General features: G+C 35.1%; 1 protein-coding gene across 5 annotated transcripts in view; it reads left to right on the top strand.

The window, feature by feature from the left end:
• PLAGL1 (PLAG1 like zinc finger 1) overlaps nt 1-24,060 on the top strand; it is a 54,766-nt gene that overhangs the window by 2,048 nt on the left and 28,658 nt on the right. For 4 of the 5 annotated variants that reach the window (XM_090279937.1, XM_090279934.1, XM_090279936.1 and 1 more), the window contains exons 2-3: nt 2,594-2,664; nt 14,288-14,329. The gene's annotated coding sequence lies outside the window, so the exon portion shown is untranslated. Of the gene's footprint in view, nt 1-2,593; nt 2,665-4,408; nt 4,462-14,287; nt 14,330-24,060 lie in introns of all 5 variants that reach the window. The other variant, XM_090279938.1, reaches the window with a different exon arrangement.

Below are 24,060 nucleotides of genomic sequence, written 5' to 3'. Positions count from 1 at the left end.
GAGGGCTTTTAGGATGCTGGAAATGCTTTATCCCCTGACCTAGGCAATGGTTAGTTCGGTGTTTTTGCTTTATAACTCTTTGCTAAATGATACATATGTCTGTATATTAAATTTCCCCCAAACTATATTGAAATATGGGCATCTCAAAATGAAGAAACTTGAAGCCAGAGCTCTAGTCTATTATTCATATTTTCCAGCTGCTCTAAAAAAAAAAAAAAAAAAAAAAAGTTGTAACCGGAGACCAGTATCTAGGAAATCTAATATTAGTAAATTTTATCTCATAAATTTTATGGTAGATACACCAATGCTCATTACATTTTTAAATGTTTTTATATCCTAAATAATTTATAATATTTTTTAAAATCTGCAGAATAAAATTCAAATCATTCACAGGTAATTGTGTAAACATTTTGGTGTGTTTGTTTTCTAAAATGCAATTTTTGTGTATTTTTCACAAAACTGAAATTATATTTTATATAGTAATTGAAAATAAAATTCTTTTGTGAAAAATTAAATACTGAAAAGCATATAAAAACATAACAGACCTTCATCAAGGATTTTAAAATGCTAACATGCTGTCATATTTACTTAAAAAATTTCAATTCCTCAGTCACTCTGGGCTACATTTCATGTGTTCAGTAGCCAAGTGTGACTAGTAGCTATTATATTTTATTTTATTACTTTATATTTTACTATACGGTTTTAACAGAACATTTCCATAATTGCAGAAATTTCTGCTGGAAAACACCGTTCAAGATACAAACCCTTTGTTGGTTCTATAAACTGCAGACAGTCTTTTCTTTGTGCTTTTGTGTCTATAAAGATATTCTCTACTATTAAGGTAATATATTTTGAAAAATTTTTCTAAAAGTTTTGAAGTTTGTACTTTTTACATACTTAAATCTTTAATTTACCTGACATGTTTATGTATATATGTATAGGTAAATGTATAGTTTTTATTAATGGTGTGAGATTAGATTAATCTGTTTTCTGTTTCCTGCCTGGAGCAGCCCCAGCCCCAGTGGTCTGCAGTGCCACCACTGTCACAGACATATGCTTGATCTCATTTCTGGGCTCTTTACACCGGTTATTGATTTATCTCTGCAAATTCTACAGCTTTTTTTTTTTTTTTTTTACTGTTGTTTTATATTTAGTTTATTTTTCAGTTCTAAGAATTAAAACTTTTTTCATTATATTTTTTCTTTTTTTTTTAATGAGATTTTTAGAAGTGTTTTCTGCTTCCACACATGGAAGGTTTTGTAAGTTTTCTTTTTGTTACTGATTTCTAACTTACATTGTAGTCAGCAATTGAGGGCTCTCCGCTACTGATTCTTTGAAATTTGAGAATTGCTTTATGGTCTCATGGTTACTTTTTCAACTGCTCCTTGAATGATTGAGAAGAATATGTGCTCACAGACATTTGGGGGCAAAGTAGGTGTGTGTATAGACACACACACACACACGCACACACACACATGCACACACACACATATACACACATATCTGTGTCCTAGATCAAGCATAAGAATTGTGGTGCTCAGTCTTTAACCTTACTAGTATTTTGATTTCATCTATCAATTACTGAAATAAGTGTAATAAAACCATCACAATAAAATAACACATTTTCTCAATTTCATCTTGTAGTTCTGTCTACTTTGCTTTATAAATATGGAGAGTATATGCAAGTTTGGAATTGCTGTAGCTTCTCCGTGGCTTGGACCCTTTGTTATTCTATAGTGATGGTTTACACTACCTCTCCCAAAAGTCTTTTTACCTTATAATCTCTTGTTTTAAAATACTATAGTCACACTTTTTTCTTAGTTTGTATTGGCTTAGGGTATCTCTTTCAAATAGGTCAAACCTGATTGTTTTTCTAATCTGCACTAACAATCTTTGTCTTTTAACTGGAGCTCTCAAACCCAATTCAGTTTAATATAATTACTGATATATGTAGGATTAAAGCTACCATTCTGTTTTATGGTTGTTTTTATCCTATCCTTTTTTATTTCATTTGCAGCTTTATTCCGTTTTTCTGCCTCTCAGCTAGTATGAAAATTATATGTTTGATTTCATTCTTTCAGTAGTTTCCTATAAAATTTTAACAAATAAGCTTAACTTACTGTAAAGTTTATTAATTCTGTTCTTCTTCCAAATAATTCAAAAAACCAAGTTTGCCAGACTCCAGTTAATTTCCTGGCTTTCATGTTATTGTCATTCAGAGTTTTAGTTCTGTCATAATTTTTTCTCCTATAAATTTTATACTTTTCCTTTTTATGGATCCTTTGCTTGTCATTCCTTCTTGTATCTCAGATCTTTCTTTCTTCCTCAAGTATATATTTCGGAAGCTTGTTCATTAAGAGGCTCTTGATGTCAAACTTTATATGGAAATGTCTTTATTTTGCTTTCATTCTTAAATAATGGTTTTGTTTGGTATACAATTCCAGGTTAACAGATTCTTTCTCAGCCCTTTGGAAGTATCATTTCATTGACTTAGACTTCAATGTTATAGTTCAAATAACTGCTATTTGTTGGTAATCTTTTTTTTTTTTTTTTTTGTCTGATTTTAAGATTTCTTTTTGCTTGTATTCTACAGTTTTACAACGGAGTGTGTCTAGGTGTGGACATTTCATTTATCCTGGATTGACTGTGTTTCCAGTATCTAAGGTTAGTCTTTCATCAATTCTCAAAAGTTTTTTCCTTTATCTCTTTTAGTATTGTTTGTCCTTCTTTCTTTTCTTTCCTTTAAGAACTCCGGTTTGACGTCTGTTAGGCTTTCTCATTCTGTCATCCATGTCTTTTAATTTTAATCTAGTTTTTATATATTTTTATCCATGTTGAATTCTAGATAATTTTATATCTGTGTTCTGATCTTTGTCTAATTTTTATTTTCTTCTCCAAATTGAGCTATAATGTACATACAATGAAAACAAAAATAATGTGTATAACTTAATGAAATTAATATATGTATATGCCTGTGTGATCACCATCCAGATAAAGATGTAAAACATTTTCTTCCTGCAAAAGTTTCCTCCTCTTCCTTCCAACCAATAGATCCACTCCTCTCCCCGAGTCAAGGACTCTCTTGACTTCTACCGCCATGGACTATTTTGGGGTGTTCTTGAACTTCCTATAAATAAAATCATATGGTTTATTCTCTTTGTGTTGTTTTCTTTTGTTCATAGGATATTTATGAGATTCATCCGTGTTACATACATCAGTAGGGTTTGTGGGTTTTTTTTTTGTTTTTGCTCTATAACAAGGGGTGGCAAACTATGGCATGTGGGTCAAGTCCAGCCCAGAACATATTTTATTAAAATATTATTAGACATAGCTATGTCTATTAATCAGAGGTGAGTAGTAATAACAGAGACCATATGACCTGTGAAGCTTAAACTATTTTTTATTGGATCCTTTAGAGAAAAACTTTGATTTATATGGATATACCACAGTTTATTTATTTATTTTTCTCTTATTGATGAACATATGAACTGTTTTCAGTTTTTGGCCATTATAAATAAAATTACTACAGATGTTCATGACACTGCCATTGGTGGATATATACTTATATTTCTTGAATATGTACCAAGGAGCTGAATTGATGGTCTTTGGGTAAGTTGGTTGTATTTCTGTGAATGTTAATAATGTTAAACATCTTTTTATATTTTTATTGGACATTTAGATCTCTTTTGTGAAGTGCCTGTTTAAATCTTTTATTAGGTTTTCTGTTTGTTAGTGATTTTTAGTTCCTTATGTAATCTGGGTATGAAACCTTTGTTATGTTTGTAAATAATTCCTACCTGTGTGAAATCTGTCTAACCTCTTCATGATGCCTTGGAATGAGCAGATTTACTTTTATGAATAAATATCCCCAATTTATCAGTATTGGGCAGGGTGAGGTATTAGTACTGTTTTCCACCCTGGCCACAAATTTTCTCTCACCCTCATATTTGCCCTCTCTCAAGGTCCTAAAGACATTTGTCTATAGTTTCTTCTAGAACCTTTATTCTTTTAGTCCTCACAGTTGCCTCTTTGATTTATCTCTAGTTGATTTTTGTGTATGATGTGAGGTGAGAAACGATTTATTTTCCACATGGACATCCAGCTGCTCTACACATCTATTGAAAATTCTTTTCTTCTCCATCAAGTTGCAGTGAGGTCTTTGTTAAAATGAATGATTATATTTTGGATCCTTTTCTGGACTCTATTCTGTTTCAGTTGAAATATTTAGTAATTCTTCCATCAGTACCACTTATAGTAAGTCCTGGCATATGGTAGCGTAAACCCTCCAATTTTATTCTTTTTTATCTATTTAAGTGCTTTGCATTTCTATATAAATTTTAGAATGATCTTGTTAATATCTATTAAAAATTGTACCAGACTTTTGATTGCAATTGCACCATCTTTACAGAACAAACTTTGGAGAACGGACATCTTAACAGAACCTTTCAATTTATGAACAAGGTATATCTCTTCACTGAATCAGTTTTTCAATTATTTATAGCATTTTGTGTGTGTGTGTGTTTTAGTGTAGAGAACTTGCACATTATTAAATTTATTTCCAAGCATTTGATTTTTGATGCTATTATAAATTATATCTTTTTCTTAATTTTATTTTCCAACCATATTGCTGGTATATAGAAATACAATTGATTTTGTATATTGAGTTTGTATTCTATGACCTTGCTAAATTTACTCTTCAGTCTGGTAACTTGTAGGTTGTTGGGAATTTTCTAAATGTACAATCACATCATCTGCAAAAAATAAAATTTAATTTGACTTTCTAATCTCTATTTCTTTTTTCTTTTTCCTGCCTTATTGCACTGGCTGATAACACTGGAAGAATATTTAACAGAGGTTGTTAAAATGGACGTTCTTGCTTTTTTCTAAACTTAAGGGAAGATAATTCAATATTTCACAATTAAGGATAATGTTTACTGTATTTTTTCTGTAGTTGCCTTTTACCAGTTGAGGAATTTTCTTCTATTCCTGGTTAATGGAAATTTGTTTTCAATAATGGGTATTAACTTTAAAACAACCTTTTTATTATTAAATAATTTTAGATTTATGGAAGAATTGCAAAGATAGTATAGAGTGTTGCAAATGTCTTGTTTCTCCTTTAAGTTTGCCACTAATTTTAGCATTCACCTGATCTTGTCTCCAGCAATTATTGTGGTATTCTAATAGTGATCTTCCATTTTCTTCGTTCTTTCTACATTTTATTAATTGAAATTTTGACTCTGGAGCCAAATTGCCTGGGTTCAATTCCTAATTCTGCCTCTTCCTCCTCTACAGTGTAATCTTGGACAACTACCTCTCTATATTTCATTTTTCTCATCTATAAAATGTAGGTAAAAGTGTGTACCAAGAAGGTTGTTGAGATTATTAAATGAGCTCATACTTAGAAAGGGCTAAGAATTGTACTTAGTCCCTAGGAATGTATTTTTTTTTCTTTTCTTCTGTATTTCTTAATATGATAGGTTATTTTAATTATTTAAATATATAAATTAATTACTAAATTATCTTGTACTCCTGGATAAACCTTACATATATTTATATGAATTGGGTTTAACTTACTGTTTCATTTTTTTAAATGTAATATTCATGAATCATACAGTGGCTCTCCTTTTGCCATAGCAAATGACATAATGAATGATAGATTCCTAAAAAAAAAAGATTACACAAGAGCTTAGCAACTGAGGTGGCAACATTCCCAACTTTCTAGAGCGATTTATATCTGAGTCTTTGGGTAGAGATAGAGATCAAGATAGTTCTTGCAAATGAGTCTTTTTCAATACTGAATTGAGCAAATTAAAAACTTGTCATATATTATGAAAAATGGCCCCTAAACTGGAAGGAAAAATGATCTTCACTTTTCTGCATGTTTCTTCTTGAACAGTGTATTATTATAGAGGTTTCAATATTTGGAACCTTTTAAAAGATTCATTTGCCAACAATATGTATTGAGCACTTGATTTGTCAGGCAATATATTTTGCTTGTTTGGAATTCTTCTTTACTTTTGAGTGTATGGGCCATGTCAAAGATTGAAGGCAGACCTACTTGAATCATTCAAGGAAACACAATGTCTGTTCATTTTTAAAAATTGAATTCTAGTATCTTTTCTATCTGTTTCTTTCACTCCTCTGTGTCTTAGATTAGGCCCTTATCATCCTATGCTATTTTTCCCTGTATTGAGGTTTTCCTTTCCTTTCTTGCGTGAGTAATGACCACTGGCGTAAGTTCCCTGAGAAAAGAAAAAAACTTCAGTGACATCCTGGGACTTGACAAAACAGGATCTTGACTTCTTAGCCTGACAATGGTCTTTCTCTGTGTAGTGCCAACTTGCTTTACTACTAGCCTGGTAGTCTTACTCCTCAGAATTAGTCCATTGACACAGTTGGTCTTAACTGCTCATCAGAATCTGAAGTCACTGTGTTTGAGGTTCTGCTTTTATTCATGCCATTTCCTATACTTTAAGTGGATTTTCCAAGCTCTGTTCAGAGGATACTCACTCCAAAATCCTACTAACCAGGAACCCTGTAATTTGTAATCTGTAGCCCTTGTTAAATTCTTACCTTTCATCAACAATCTTTATATCTAAATGTCATTTCTAGTTGGTCAGGTTCTTAGAGATACGGTTCTAGTACCCACCATGATACTTTGCATACAAAAAGCTATTGCTAAATAGCTGCCATTCTTAAGTACCTACCATAATTGTACTACAGTTTTACAGAGTAAGTATTATTGTCTCTTAATTTGTGAAGAAATTCAGTATCAAAGAGATTAAGAAACTTGCCCAACAAGTGGCAAAACTGGTTTGTCTGATTCAAAAGCTCTTGCTATTTCTTCTGTGCTGTACTACCTTGGTATTAAAAATAAATAGTTAAGTACAATTATTTAATAGATATATTTATGGTAAAATACACTACTGAAATTTCTTTACTTACATGGTCAATATGCTACTCGGAGGCTTTCTTTCAGTGACCAAGCCACTGCTGTGGACTAACTGATGTACTCCTACTATCTTTGGATTTTCCTTCTAAATTTTTATTGATACCAATTGGTAAGGTTTGAATAGAAACCTTACCAATTAGCTTATTTTAGGGTTAGTGAAATGGTTAGAAACTTAGGTACAGTTTGTTTGGTCTCTGTTTTATTTCTAAGTAGAAAAATTTGCATTTGCCTAATAACGTTTAACTAAGACAGCTGATAAGATAAAAGTTTATCTTTTATGAAGTACTTCTTTTTCCTTCTATTGAGTACATGGGAGAAAAGGCATATAAAGTGAGCCAATCCTAAATATACAGCTTGATGAATTTATATATATATATATATGTAGACCTGTGTAACCACTAGATTAAAATAGACAATATTACATCCATCCAGAAAGAGAAAATTCTCTCATGTACCTCCCAGCCAGTACCTCCCCTAGAGATTATACTTTTCTGATTTCCATCACTGTAGATTTGTTTGGTCTGTTCGTGAACTTTAAGGGTAACCAAATAGTATGTATTCCTTTGTGCCTGACTTTTTTCATTCAGCATACTCTTTTGAAATTCATCCATGTCGATGCACATTTAAATACTTCATTGTTTCTCATATATATTTTTTCTGAGTAGGATTGCACTGTATCAATATACCGCAATTTTTGTTTATCAATTGTTAATGTGTGGGTTGTGTCCTAATTTTGGCTATTACAAATAAAGCTGCTATAAGTAGTGTTACACAGGTCTTTTGGTGGACATTTGCAGTATTTTGCTTGGGAACGTATTTCAGACTAAAATTATTAAAGTCATAGAATAGCTAGGTGTTTAGTTTTAATAAATTCTGCCAAAAGGTTTACCCACAGTGAAAGAATATATACTCCTATTACCAGGGAGAGTAAGAGTTGCAGTTCCACATTTTCACCACCACTTGATATTATTCTTTTTTTTTAATTTTAAGCCCTCTGGTGGATGTGGTGATATCTCATGGTTTTCATTTACATTTTCTTTGTTACTGATAATGTTGAGCACCTTTTGATACTTAACTTAGATAATTTGGATTTTTTCGTGACTTGTTTAAATTTTTTGCACATTTTTATTGGGTTGTTTGTCATCTTGTTGATTTATAGAAATTTTCCAGAGGAAATATGTAGTATTAGTAGAACTAATACTTTGCTTGATAGTTAAGGTTTAGGCCTACCCGATGTTAAGTGTCCTTCCTTCCTTTCATCCCTGGGAAAGATACTCTGAAATAACCAGGAAGGGTAGATATATTAGTCTACTTGTGCTGCCATAGAAAAAAATTTAAAAAAATCCACAGACTGGGAGGCTTAAACAATAGATATTTATTTACTCACCGTTTAGGAATCTAGAAGTCCAAGATCAAAGGGCCAGCACTTCTGCTTCCTGGTGAGGCTTCTCTGGCTTGTTGATGGCTGTTTATTGTTTTGTGCTATGTCATCACATGGCCTCTATGTCTGTGTGGGGGGAGAGAGTGGTCTCTGGTGATTCTTCCTCTTCTTAAAAGGACACAAGCTCTGCCCTTATGATCTCATTTAACCTTCGTTACTTTTTAAAAGTCTCTTTCACCAAATATAATTATATTAGAAGTTAAGGTTTCAACATACAAATTTTGGAGGGAAAAAACACTCCCTATAACATTCAGCTTTCTGCCTCCACCCCCTCCCCCAATTTAATGATTTTCTTGTATGCAGAATACATTCATTGCATCCCAACAGACCTAAGAGTCTTAACCCATTCCACACCGATTCTGAAGGCTCGAGTCCAAAGTCTCAACTAAATATCATCTAACTCAGGTATGGATGAGACCTGCAGTGTGATTTCTGTTGAGGCAGAATTCCTCTCCAGTGGTGAACCTCTGAAGCCAAGCAAGTTAGGTGGTTTCAAAATACAATAGACAAAGGCTATACATTTCCATTCCAAAAGGGAGGAGTTCAGAAAAAAATAAAAAGGGATTGATGGGTCTCAAACTAGCCCCAAATCTAGCAAGGCAATTCCATTAGACTTTGAGTCAAGGATAATCTTTTTTGGCCCACTGAAATCAAGCATGGGGGCCCCACCCACTGAAACTAAGGGGGAAATAGCCTGAACCCTTGGGTTTATAGGAGGGGTGGAATACCTCTGATCTCTGAATTGCCTTGGGGGTTGGCCTTTTCTTAAAGAATAAAACATGTTTGCAGCCAAATAGCTTATCTTCTAGCCTAGTCCTATTCAATCTCAGAAATGCAAAAGCATTTATTTTATCCCATCTAGGTTTCCTTTGGTCCAAATTGGCAGTGTTTCTGTTGGTATAATCCCAACTCTATTCCTGGCTTTTGCTGATTTGGCTGATTAATCCCAGGCTAATCTCATTGTGGAGTGATTATCCAGCCACACCCTTGTGTTCTCTCCTGGATGTGCTTTCTCATTTTTTTGCACTATGGGTGGATTGAGAATTTTCCAACTCTTCAAGATTTCATTCCTTTTTGTTTAAGGATTTCTTCAATCTATCTCTCTCCTCTCACGTTTTACTGTTAGGAGAAGCCAGGCCATACCTTCAACACTTCGATTAGAAATCTCTTCAACTAAATATTTAATTTCATCACTTTCAAGTTCTTCCTTCCACTAACCACCAGAACACAATTCAGCCAAATTCTTTGCCAGTTTATAACAAGGGTCACCTTTCCTCCAGTTTCCAATAGGATGTTCTTCATTTCCACCTGAGTTCTTGCCAGAATCACCTTTAACGTTCGTATTTCTACCAACAGTCTGTTCAAGGCAATCTAGACATTTTCTAGCAAGCACCACAAAACTCCTTCAGCCTCTACCCATTAATTACCCAGAACCAAACCCACTTCCACATTTGCAGGTATTTGTTAGAGTAGCACCCCAGGTCATGGTACCAAATCTGAGTTAGTATGCTTAGGCTGTCGTTAACAGAATACCATAGAATGGGTGGCTTAAACAACAGAAATTTATTTTCTCACAATATGGAGGCTAGAAGTCCAAGATCAGAGGTCCAGCACATTCAGTTTCAGGTGAGACCTCTCTTCCTGGCTTGCAGATGTCTGTTTTCTTGTGTTTTCATGTGGCCTTTCCTTTGTGCATGCCAGAGAGACTGGCCTTTGGTATCCCTATCTTCTTAAAAGGATACCAGTCCTATTGAATTAAGGCTCCACCCTTAACCTCATTTAGCCTTAATTACCTCCCTAAAGGACCTATCTTCAAATAGTCACATTGGGGGTTAAGGTTTCAACATATGAATTTGGAGAGGCCCAGTTCAGTTCATAACAATGGGTCTTGTAGAAATGCATACAGCATTAAAGTACTGGGACCGAATATAAGCTGCCTTAGTGTTCATGCTACTCTCATTCTTTGCCATATTTTTTAAAGAGTAACATTAGCATTTATAATGCAGCCCATTTAGTTTAGCTCCCGCTGGAGATTTTGAGAGCTTGTGTGAAGTAGAGCTATTATGTTAATTCTGTCTGTACTTCTGTGAAGCATGAAGTCAGTGTCATACATTTTAAGAGTAAAACCTTGTTGCATTCAAAGAGATCTTTAAAACTGCAATCTTGAAAATTGCTTTTAAACAGTTGGGGAGAGATATACTCTCAGAGGACGTGATTTAGAAAATCATTCACTGTGAGGTTTTAGAACCTGTGTTATATAGGAAAATTGTTGACTTCTGTGACACCTTTTTTGGGGATATTAATATAATACAGATCCAGACAGTCTTTGGAAATTGTAAATTACAAATTTTTCCAGTACACTTTAGAGTTTAGGATTTTTTGTTGTGTGTGTGTGTGATTTACCTGTTTGTGTTAATTCTAGTTTTTCCTCACAAAGTTGAAGAAATAGATGATGGAAAATATCCTAATTTTAAATCATAAACATATTACTTAGATCTTTAATAATTGGAGTAGCTAGTATCTGTGTGTATGTGTAAAACAAGTAAGAACATTTTTGTTTTAATTAGGCCGACAACTCAAAGTCACTGAATTTCCCTGTCCCCTCTTATGCTGGCTTGGATTAAAATAGGGAGAAAGAGAAGGAAGAGACTTGGTTGGTTCATGAGGATGGGATATTTTGAAGGCTAGATTGATCAGAGATTATATATATTAAGAACATGTTTATTTCATGAATCTTCTCTTAGAAGCTTTTAGCTATTTAAAAGCTAGCATCCCTATTTCTGCCATTGTTTTAATGGTAGTGGTATAGTCTTTTCCATCTCTTGCTGGGCTATTTTATCCAGAATTACCTATATATGTTGTTTTAAAAATGGGAAATGTCAAACCTCGCTGGCCAAGTAGGATCTAAGACTACAAAAAAATCTTTGCAGGGGGCTTAGGAACAGCTAATGTAGAGCTAATTGCAGCAAAGATGGCAGCATCTGACCTCCCTATTTATAGCACAGACTAATGTATAGCATATAGTTCCTCCTGGACTGTCCCTTACTGCTCCCCATTTTTAAGGGGGTGTTTTACCTTCCTTACCCACATTGGAGTGGAGAGTAGAAAATTTGCTCTACTTGGGAACAGGGAAAGTATTTCTGCCCACTTCCTCCATTATACAAAGTGAGGTGCCAAGGGGGCATTTGAAGACTTCGGTAGATAAGTTGGTTCTCTTGGACGGCACAATTCTGTTCAAAATCTAGTTTTCTTATCTGTTTCCATTCAGTTCTGTGTGCTAGTAAACACACCCCTAGTTTTTCTTTTGTTTTGAAACCTGGTTCTTAGGTCTACTACAGTGATACGCTTTCTGGACTTAATGTTATTTTGAGACTCCCTGTCCTCTCTTGGAAGCTTACACTTACTCTTATCTTCTTTTCTCAGTCATTTTATCAAATAAAATAATTTAATGGATACATTATATATTCTTGCCCTGAGAAAATTTAATTTTTTGAAAAAAGTTCTTTCTGGGCTTAAGGTCAATTTCCTCACCACTTCCTGACCACTAAACCACGTATCCTAATTCTGGTCCCAATTCTATGTAGTCATTATGGGCTAAAGTTATGCTGTGCTAACAGGCCATCCCAAACCTCAGTGGCTTCACTGAAGAACAGTTTAGTTTTTTGCTCACACTGAACCTCTGTTATGGATTTCTGGGAGACTGCTCCACACTCAGACTCAAACCTGCGACTGCACCACCATCTTGTATGTTCTCGGGAACACTTGGCCTTGATTGCCATGGTGGGGAAAGAGAGTATTAAATGGCAGCCAACTGTTTATTAGCAGCCTGCAACTAGTTACGTGGCCCTGCCTAACTATAAGGGGGTAGAGAAGTTCAAGCAGGAATATAAACAGAAGGACTTCTACCATGCATAGTTCAAAGTTGCAAGTTAAACTAATGAACTAACTAAAAATATAATATACTCTGTCATTCCTTGACAAGTTTATTCCATAGGACCCGGAAAGTCAGGTTTGAATGTGGAATTCTATCCCTCTAGGACATGGCAGTATAGGGAGCGCTGGCCTGTCTTCCCTTCTTTTTATGTTCTAGGCCCAGTTCTGCACCAAGAAGGGCACATATTTGAGCTCTATCTATACCTCGGCAAAAAGCCACACCCTGGCCACTTCTTGGGCCTAGGGTTGGGTTGCATACACAGTGGCATGACCTGTCCTCAAAAAACACAGGACTGGGAAGGAGGGCTGTGCAGTCCTGGTAGCAGGCTCAAAGCTATTTGATCAAGGAAGTCCATGGTTCCTAGGACCTGGAGCATAGTCGAGAAGGGACATCTGGGCCCGCATGGCTATGTCCCCTTAAATGCTTAAAATTCTCCTTCTAGAAGGAAGGATTAGCTGTGACCCCTTCTACAGGTTTAATGGCACTACTGAGCAAGTGTAATGCCTGTGTGCATACAAAATGGGACTAGGATGTGAGTGAGTGCACAAATCTGTACCATACCTTGTGCTTACTAATCTAGCATGCTAGACAGAGCCAGGGAGGGAAAATGTCCTGATCACCAAAGCTGGGTGTCATGTCTTGACAATTACAATTCTCATTATGAAGTCCTGTTATGATATATAAATCAGTTTTTCATGTGTTTGCTTATAGCAAGTTTGTTTGAACACTAGGTTTTCTGACCTTATGGAGGTATTGGGACTATGTCACATCTCTCTGAATGATGCCCTTACCATGTTACCATGTAACAGAAACAACTAAGAAGCTATGAGATCCAACCATGATGATGGGCCAGCAGCCTTGGGCTAGTATGTCTCAGTAAACTACCTCAACCTGGTCATCTCTCTTGAGCTTCACTGTCCTACTTTTTTAAGTGAGGTTAATGAGAATTGCTTTGGGGACCTTGATAAGGCTCCTTTGATAGAGTGGTAGAGATAAAAACCAGGGAACTGAGTTGGATAGTGAATAGGTGAGGAAACGGGGATTATCTCAGTTTTCAAGTCTTTTCAGAAGTTTGTCTGAGAAAGTTAGTCTGGGAATACAGGGGGAGACGCTGAGATGTTAGTGAAGGCTTTCTTAATTCAAGCCTGGGAAGCACCAGCGCATGGTTGTCTATTGAGGAGAGGTAGCTCTAGTAGAAAGGGAAAGGAAGATAATGTAGAGGACACTGGGAGAGGTAGGGTTGACCTCTAGGAAGGGGAGTTGGTTTAGCATTGGAAAAATGAGATGTTCTGTTCGATATATCCAGTAGCTTTTTTTTTTTTTTCAAAGAAGCATGGAATGAGGATGTTATTTGAGCGAGTTGTGTACCAATATTGGGAGTATGGAGGCCAGTTGGCAGGTAGAAGAGAAATTGGGAAATAGAAAGAGTGGAGAAATGTTCTGAAGTTCTTAGGCAGGTTCTAGAACCCAAATGAGCCTGAATGGACAGAGGTAGGGTGAAGTCAGCCTCCTTGGCTCTGAAACCCACCGCTGAAGCCTCTCTCCCCATTTCTACTGCAGTAGCCTTTCTAGTCTGTTGTCTCTGAGCACTTTTAGATCCCCTGCCTCACTCTCCTGTCGCACTGAGCCGCCTTTCTGTTCAAATCTCGACTGTGGTGGTAGCTATGTGAGCGACAGGTGATAAAATTCTATAGAATACGCACGCACAAACCAGTGTCGTTAGACTGAGGTAATCTCAAGAGACCAGCAGGTAGCATTAATATAAATGTACTAACTATGACATTGTACTTCAGTTTTGTGAAATGTTACCATTGGGGGAAACTGAGTAAACGGTACTCAAGATCTCTCTTAAAACACCATGTGAATCTGCAATTATCTTAATGAAATTCAACTTGAAAATGAGTGTGAAACTATTATATAAAACTAATAAATTTTATTTTCAAATGTATTTTCTTTTTAGGTTGTTCCTGCCGGACTGATAACATAGTCATCGTTGGCTTTTGTAAGTTTATATTTTAATTTCTTATTCTTCGCCCTGACATTTGCACTTTCTAAAGTAATTACACCAGAGTACTTTTCTAGAGAGCCTGGGGCAAAAATTGGCGCAAAACTTTTTTATTGTGTGGTTCTTGTAATATTTTAAGGTCTGTTTTACTTTTTATGATGCCATTAGGTGACAAATAGTTATTTTGAGGAAGTTTGAATTACACATCTTGGGCTGGGGCCAGTTGCTTCTTTGGAGTGACTTCCTCTCAGGGCTATGACTAGCAGAAGCAAAGTGCTGTCTGTGGAGCTGAAAGTGTGTCTATATAGCCATCCTGTTGGACATTGAAGTCTTCACTCAGGCATCTTTGTGACAGATGATAGGTACACAACACTCTGGGAGAAAGCCACTAGTGTGAGCATTTTGACTAGTAAGGTAAAACGAATCCTCTTTTATTTACCTGTGAAAACATGGCCGTTAGATGAAATGAGAGGATTCCAGATTCAGAGAATTTAGCTTTATTCCCATTTTATTATTTGGAGTAGCTATACTTCTGTTCCATAACTTTTTCTTTGTGTTCGGGGATAAAGGTAGAACTGTTTTAATAATTTTTTTTTAAATTCAGTGAAATCCAAACTTTTGAAATAGGATTGAATAAACATTTTTAACTTAAGAAAATGAATTATTCCATGTATCACTGAAAACATTTATGGTATTAAATGGGTTTTATTTGACTGTCTCTTAGAATAGAGACTGCAGTGCCAGTATGAAAAAATAAGGTTATGAACCATAATATACGGTCAGTAGTTTTGATTTATATGTCATAATTTTGATGGATAAGAATTGAAATATGCTAAAGAAGACTTCTATTAGAACTATTGTCTGAAAATGGCTTTGTTTTCATCATGTTACCAATAATTGGAAACTTAAGATAATAGGTTCATTTCTTATGGCTCAAAAGAAACTAACATACTAAGAACAGTACAAAGAAGAAATGTATACTTCAAAATTTTCTACAGTAAGTATATATAACATTGTTATATAGCATTGTTACTAGAAAATAAACAATAAGATCTGAAGGAAACAAAATATGTTTTCAATACTTAGATTTAAGAAAAATCTGTTGGAGCTCAAGTTCATCTGAATTTTATCAATTGTAGGCTTTCCAAGATAGCTCAATATGGAAGTTAAAACGCCTGATTTGAGAACTCTAATTAGTTTACATATGATTAAAAAGCAACTGAAATCTCAGTCACCTATATATTTCTATATACTTCATTTTCTTGTTCATTGGTTGTTTGATTAGAAGTTCTTTGGTAAAAAAAGAAAAGAAAAATGAATAGATCTCAGTACTCTTAGTAAATGGTTCCTAATACCATTTTTTATAGAGAGCTTGGAATGTTCTATCAATATTTAGTTCCAGAAGCTCTCTTATTATGATCTATAAATTAGGGAGCAGATAGCATGGTGGAGAACACAAGTTTTAGACCAAGCATGGCCTGGCTTCGATTCTGGCTGAGATGCCAGTAAGTACATGACTATGAACAAGCTAATCAACCTTTCTTGGCCACAGTTTGTCATTTGTAAAATTGAAATAATGACAGCGTGAAGTTTATGAGAATTAATTCAGGTGATAGACCTGGCCATTAACAACATTCAGTAACTATTAATCTGTTAACTAATTCTATATTTCTCAGTACTATAAGCTTGAGAGACTAGTAATAAATAATTTTACAATATGCTTTATAGTTATTTATATCATTATATATAATAAATTTTGAAAAATTATATATTCTTATAGAAGAGAAAATAACTAGGAGACATGGGCTGATCTGTAATGGACCCAACAAGTCACTTTTTGCATTTTGTTGAGCTTTTAGGTAATCTCTACATCTTAGCAAAGTGGACAAGATGAAATGAGATGATGTAGATTTGTCAGTACTTATAAATATAAAGCACTAATGCAAATGTAGGAAAGTGGAACTTCATAATGAGGGGACTTCCACCATGACTTCCATCCATGATGTAGTAGCAGGAATTGTATTTATTCTCCTGCTGAGCAACCAAGAATAAAGAACCTCGTAAAATATATGACACCAAAGTTTTCAGACATTGGACAACAAGCACCATAAGAACTTAACCCTGAGAGAAGGGAAACAAATGATGAGCACAAGGCCGCAGCATAAGAAGGGGTAGAAACAGATCCCAGTGGTCACCCTGAATTGAGGTGATAGAATTGGGATTCAGGGATGCTGAGGAAGCTAGAGTCCATAGGACTGCGTACCAGAGAAGAGAGGGTTGCACAAAGAGAACACTTTGGAGATCTTCAGCTGAGTGCTGGTTCATGGCATGCATGTAAAAGAAGTATCCAAGGCTGAAAAAAGGACCACTGGAAAGGAAAAGCTAGCTCACATATGACTGTGAAGGCTGTGTTCCCACCTTTGAGAACAGAAGAAGTTTGTAATAAAGGTGGCATTAGATGGAGTACTCAGAAGGGTTTTGTCTCAATAGTGAGGCAGAAGTAGCCCCAGATAGTGGTTGCTCTGATTCTTCCTAAAAAATCTTAAAAGTAAGCCATTTTTTTGTAAAGGGCCAAAAGGAAAATATTTTAGGCTTTGTAGGCTATATCATCTCTGTTGCAACTATTAAGCTCTGCCATTTTAATGTTAAAACAGCCATAAGTAATATGTAAATGAATGGGGATGGCTGTATTCAAATAAAACCATATTTACAGAAATAGGGTGTGGGCCAGATTTGACATGTGGGCCATAGTTTGCAGACTCCTGGTTTCAGGAATGACATGGTTTCGAGTAGCTTGAATCCACCCCAGAACAAAGCTCAAGATTAAAGAAATACCAAATATCCAGCATCTAACAAGGTAAAGTAAGCAATGCCTAGCGTTCAATCAAAATTTACCAAATATACAAAGAAACTGGAAAATTCAATCGTAAAGAGAAAAATCAGTTGATAGAAATAGACTCAGAAATGCCATAGGTTTAATAAACACATGTAATAAACAGATTTTAATTAAATAAGAAAAGATATTTACTAAAAAAATATATTAGAACAGTTACTATAACTATGTTCCATATGTTCAAGATAGTAGAGGAGAGCATAAAGTTTGTTCAGGAGAGACATGATAGCTATAATAAGACCCAAATTGATCTTCTAGAGACAACATAAATATGAAAAATACACTGGATAGGATTAGCAGTAGACTAGATATTGCAGGAAGAAAGGTTTTGTAAACTTGAAGATATGGCAACAGAACTTATACAAAATAAAACACACAAAGAACTGAATTAACAAAAAAAAAACAGTTCATCAGTGAGCTATGGGACAACTTCAGTCAGCCAAATATATGTGTAATTGGTCTCTTCAAAGGAAGGAAGGAAATGAAAAAACAAATAATGGCTGAATGTTTGCTAAATCTTATGAAAGCAATAACCTCACATATCTCAAAAGCTCAGTGAATACCTAGCAAGAAGAAAAAATATAAAGAAAATTAGACCAAGGATACCATAATCAAATAATTTAAAACCAGTAATAAAAGATTTTATAGCAAAGAACAGACACTATAAATTTAGAGGAACAAAGAATGATATCAGACTTTTCATCAAAAGCAATGCAAGTCAAAAGACAGTGGAGCAACATCTTTAAAGTAATGAAAGAAAATACTGTCAAATTAGAAATATATAGCTAATAAAAATATCTTTAAAAAAGATAATGAAATAAAAACTTCTTTAAACATACAGAACCTGCAAGAATAGATTACTCTTAGACCCACACTATAGGAAATGTTAAAGGAAGCCCCTAGGAACAAGGGAAATAATATCAATTGGAAGTAAAGAACATCAGAAATGGTAGCCACCTGAGTAAATATGTAAGATTTAACAAATTTTAATCTTTTTAAAAAGATAATTGATTAAACAAAATAGTAACCATAGGGTTGGGTTAATAACATGAAATGTATGATAGAATTGCACAAATGTCACGAGGTGAAAAATCGAAATATAAAATTATAAAGTTTTCATACTATATGAGAAGAGGCATAATATTTCTTGAAGGTACATTGTAATATGTTAAGGATATGCTTATAAACACAAAATTGGCCACTACAACATCAAAAACAGTTTTAAGCCTAGAGATTAAATTAAATTAAAAAAAAAAAAAATCAGTCCAAAAGAGGTAGGATAAAAAGGAAAAGGGGAACAGAAAACAGATGGGACAAATACAAAGCAAATAGCAAGATGCTACATTTCAGCCTAACAATATCAATCACATTAAGTATAAATGGTCTAAATACTCTAGTTAAAGGACAAAGAATGTCAGAGTAGATTTTTTTAAAAAACAAGAACTAACTATACACTGCCTGCAAAAAATGCACTTCACATATATAAAGACACAAATAGCTTATAGACTAAAGGATGGAAAACAAGATATATTTTAGCACTAATTCTTAAAAAGCAGCTATATTAATATCACAAGGTTAAAAGTAGAAATTAGAGCAAAGAATATTATTAAATAATAAAATATAATATTTTAAAAATTAGATGGTAAATTAATCAAGAGAACATAATCTTAAATGTTTATGCATCTAATGATGGAGTTTCAGTATACACAAGGAGAAGTACACAAATTCACAATTATAGTCAGATTTCAATGCCTTTCTCTCAGTCGATGATAGATCAAGTCAATAGAAAATCAGTAAGTACATAAAAGATTTAAATACCACTATCAACCAACTGGACCTAGTTGATGTTTATAGAACACTCAACAACAGCAGAATGTACATTCTTTTCAAGTATTCACGGAACATTAATCAAGATAGACCATATTCTGAGTAAGAAAACAAGTTAATTAATTTAAAATGATATAAATCATATAAAGAATGTTCTGTGACCATAATGTAATTAAATTAGAACATAAAGATATCTGAAAGAATATCTTGTCACTGAACATCACACTTCCAGCTAACGCAGGGTTATATTCTAGGCCATAAAAGCATCTTAAATTCAAGAGAATAAAAGGAATACAAAATACGTTCTCAGACTACAGCAGAATTAAACTGGAAATCAGTAGTAAAGATAGCTGAACAATTCTCAAATATTTATTTGGAGGTTAACCTATGGGTCAAAGAAGTTTCATTGAAAATTTTAAAATATTTTTTAAAAAATGAAAATAAAATTTATGAAAATGTGTAGTATGTAGCTAAAACAGTACATAGAGGGGAATTTATAGCATTAAAATAATATATTAGAAAAGAAAATCTAAAATCAATAACCTAACTTTCCAGCTTATGAAACTGGAAAGATAAACAGAGTAAATCTAAAGCAAACAGAAGAAAGTTAAGAAGACTTTTGAAAAGTCAGCAAAATTGAATATAGGAAAACAGAGAAAAATCAACAAAATGAGAAAACTGTTATATGAAAAGATTCGTAAAATAATAAACCTCTAGCCAGGTTAACTAAGAAAAAGAAAAGACAAATTAACATATCAGGAGTAAGAGAGGGGCCATAACTGCTGAACTCACAGATATTACAGGGGGTCATAAGGGATGACTACCAAAACCTGTGCCCACAAATTTGATTACTTAGATAAGATGGACCAATTCCTAGAAAGATATATTCAAAATAGCAGAACTCACTTGAAAAATAGACCACCTAAACAGTCCTCTATCTATTAAAAAAGTCAAATTAACATAGTAAAAGAACAAAACAACAACAGAATCTCTCAGAAAACAAAGCACCAGGCCCAAATGGTTGCACTGGTGAATTTTACCAAATAACCCTGGGACAAAAAAAATAAAAAAATGAAAAGGGAAATTGGAAAGTATTTTGAACTGCATTAAATGAAAACATATTACCAGATTATTAGGATGCAACTATAGCAGTGCTTAGAGGAAAATTTATAGCTCTATGGTCTATATTATGAAAGAAAAACAGTCACAAAATAATGACTCAACATAAAGGATTGTTAAAATTGTCTCAAATATCAGCATGACCTTTATTTAAAAATATGCTTGTTTTATGTTATTGGAGAAGACAATTAGGGTTGGTTATCAGAGGGCAACTCTTAGCTCTTAACAGGAAAGAAAGAACCATCAGACTTCCCCAGCTACAGGCTGTTTTTTAGCAGGACATGTTCCCCCAGATACCTTTTGATCTCTTTCCATCTGTTAACTTCTGAGATAAATGGCAGTGAAAGGAAAATATATTTTGCAATGTTAAGAGGCTATCGATTTACACACACATTTAAAATGATGTATTAATAGTGGGTAATACAATAGCAGAATGAGCAGTATTTTTTAAAATTACGAAACTATAGAATTAGAAGCACCCTTAAGTGGTGTGCAGGCCAACAAACCTGGGATGAACTCCTTACCTTTTTAATATTAAAGCCTTGTGTAAAAAATTTTTTGAAGGGGGGTTTATTTCCCAAGTTGGAAAATCAACAAAAGCATTGAAGAAGAATTAAATCACTGAATGAATTCAGTCAGAATTCAGATAAAAAACTGTCATCAAGTGCAGGCAATCAATAATGAACAAGACATGCTGGCCTCTGTCTTTCCACGGCCTTTTGTGCATTGAACAATAGCATCTGCATGTCCCCATCTATTGATGGGGCATTATGAATGACGCAAGGAGTGGAAAACGAGGTTTTGTGTTTGCCACTGGTGGTCTTTTCTTGTGCTAGAATGTTAACCTGTTTTCTCCTAGTCAGTAGTAGGGTGGGGGTCAAATTAAGTAAGATACGAAAACTTTAAACTACTAACTATATGCAACAAGTATACCCATTAGGTATTTTTCTCTTCACGTGGCAGCAGCCAGTGAACTTCTGCCTAGAGCCAATACATTTCTACTTGCAGTAGTTAAATGGCAAGAAGTAAGAGCTGATTGTACAGAAGAACCAGCTTGCTGCTTTATAGCAACCGGGGGTTTGCCTCAATTCGCTCTTTTAAAGACAATTCAGTTAGTGTTTGTTTTGTAGAGTAGCATACCTTGTATGACAGTTTGGTCTTGCCTGCTTTAATTGTTGGCCCCATTAAGTCCTAGGCTTGAGTATTAAATATTTAGTGCTAGAGGGAATCATGTAATCCACAGCTGAAAATTAAATTTTGTGTCTTTTTGTTGAAAAGGAAGCATTTTTCCCATTTTAACAAGTTTTACATTGGTTTGATTTTCAACATCAATGATTGTAGCTACCCTTAATGAGCACTTATTATATGACAGCACTGTTCCTGGTGCTTTATACAGGTTATCTAATTTGATCCTTCATAAACCCAATGAGGAAAAGTATTATTATTCCTGTTTTACAAATGAGGAAACTAAGGAAAATACTGTTAATTGCTTAATTTATGAAACTATGAAAAGGCAACACTAAAATTTAAATATGGATCTCTCTAACACCAGAGTGAGTGGTACAATGCATAATTGGATTTAGAAATAGAGATGGGGACTTATTTAATATAGCTATGGTGAGAGAACTTCAGTGAATAATTATATGCATGCATGGTAGCTAGATACAATGGAAACAGCATGAGATTTAGAAACAGAATACTTCAAGTTCTAATTCTGTGACTGTAAATCAATTTATTGCCTCTCAAGTCTGTTTTTCTCATTCAAAACTAGAAATTAATAAAACCATGTATCTCAGCTGCTTGAGGTGAAGATCACATGGATGTTTCTAAGTGCTCTGTACATGCTTTTGAAAGGTATATAAATGAATTGATGAGTATATTTCATCACTTGCCATAGACTTTCTTTAAGTAGTACATTTTTGAGTGCTTTTAAAAATGATTTGATTTCTAGAAACTTAGTGAGTTTCCAGAACAGCTCTCTTAGATTACAGAGTGATTTATTATATGAGGAGTTTCTACTCAAGAGACCTGCTTTCTTCATTGAAGTGCAGTGTTTTGGAGGAATGGTTATTTCACAACACCTTGTAAAGGAATTCTTGATCGTTCTGCCTCCATTTTGGAAGAGGAGGAAGACAGAGAGGCCCCCAGTGAACCAGTGCCAGAGTCAGCTTTAAGGTTCCTAACATAGCTGTCCCACTGCACTTACTGAGAAGCTACATTTTCCGTGCAAGTGGGAATTCTGTATTTTCTAAGTTCATTTCTGTCCTTACTTGATCAGTGAAAGTCTCCTCCTGGAGGGCTGTTCGGCAGCCTGTACAATGGTGTCCTCGGCAGTCAAATGAAGAATTGGTGACTGGATCCCCTAGATCAGTACTGAAGCTCAAAAGATGGGCACACGGGAAGGTTATGTTCTGTTCCCCATCCCTTTCATTCCAATATTGTGTGTGTGGTTTTTTTTTAGGTTAGGAATTTTAGAATGTAACTAATCTGTTCCTATGTTCACTCAGGATTAGTGACAAATGGTATGGGACACAATAAAAAGAACACATTTTGTAACTGGTTTTCATGAAGGTTGTGTCAAAGAATCGATACAGAATTCAGAGGAGTTGTTGGAGACGCCTTAATTATGTCTGTTCAGTGTAGGTAACCAATGAGGATAATCCAGGTTCTCTCCAAGTCCCTCCGCACTCCCACCAACACCCACACGGCTCATTCACACACAGACTGCCATTCAGGGGCTTGGATTACCAGTCTGGGTGATCACCCAGCTCAAATAAAAAAGCTAACAGTTTGGTCGCTGTTCACGGTTTTGTTTTGCAAACAGAATTGACGCAAACTGACTCTTTTTTTAGGTCCAGTGGCCTTTGCTGGAGATCAGCCGCAGGGGAAGACGTAGGAATTCCAGCTCTAAAGTCTTCGTCTGCCATAGCTTACCGGGTACCAGCCAGTAGGAAGGGCTACACCTGTAGCCACGCTCCTGTCACCAGTGGAGCTATTAGGTTGAGAATGAAGTGTCCCCATAGTTTGGGAACGCTGACACGAAAGAAATTGCAGATTAAGTGAGACCATTGCTTGTGGGATTGCTGGGTGGAGGAAGAAAGGAAGAGTGAGCAGGCGAAGTTTATTTATGGAATGTCAGGGGGCCATTGAGGCCCAGCAGGCCCTAGAAGCGGAGGACTTCCCTCGGTGCCTGTTTTCTCCCTCTGACCTTGGATGAACTAGCGCGCAGTATATTATGCCGGGCGATTGTGCTGGTTTGTCATGGTTAGCATTCTGGACTGTCACTGGAATGTAGGAAACGGATGAATTTGAATTGAACCATGAGGTGGTCTCTGGGCCTTCTCCTTGTCTCAAGGAAACCTGTCGCTGTTTGTCTGGGCCTGGCCTAATGAAAGCAATGGAGGGAAAGAGAGGTGGGCCTTTGATCTCTTTGTTGCAGCTGCGCCCTGGGAACTCGCTGAAATCAATGCCCTGTTTTCCTGAAGGAATGAATGGCTTTGCCTAACTAGCTTTGTGAAGCCGTGGGGGAATTCACTGCCTCTGTTTATTGACAGCTGAAAAGGAGCACATGGGGTGGAATGGACCTTCTTGTGAAAACCAGGCACAAGGAAAATTAGACCTCAATTTAACACAGAAGAATTTGGAAATTCACCCCAAAGGAGACGGTGGTTTCTCATGCTTACATTAGAATTACTCAAGTTTGGGGCTAGTGTGTAATGGACAATGGAGGGTCTGTCACAACTGTGTTATAAGTAGGAATATGGTATGCATAATAAATGATGTTAAGTAGAAGTTGATCCAACACCCTTTTTCTTTTTTTAAATACAGAAGTAGGGAAAGACAAATATTAACCATGATATAATCAGGAGATTATTTTATTTTTGTCCGA

Source organism: Furipterus horrens, unplaced genomic scaffold (assembly GCF_987537825.1).
Source record: "Furipterus horrens unplaced genomic scaffold, mFurHor1.1.pri manual_scaffold_6, whole genome shotgun sequence".
NCBI lineage: Eukaryota > Metazoa > Chordata > Mammalia > Chiroptera > Furipteridae > Furipterus > Furipterus horrens.
The sequence above is the reverse complement of the archived record's forward strand: the minus strand, read 5'-3'. Positions and strand labels throughout refer to the sequence as shown.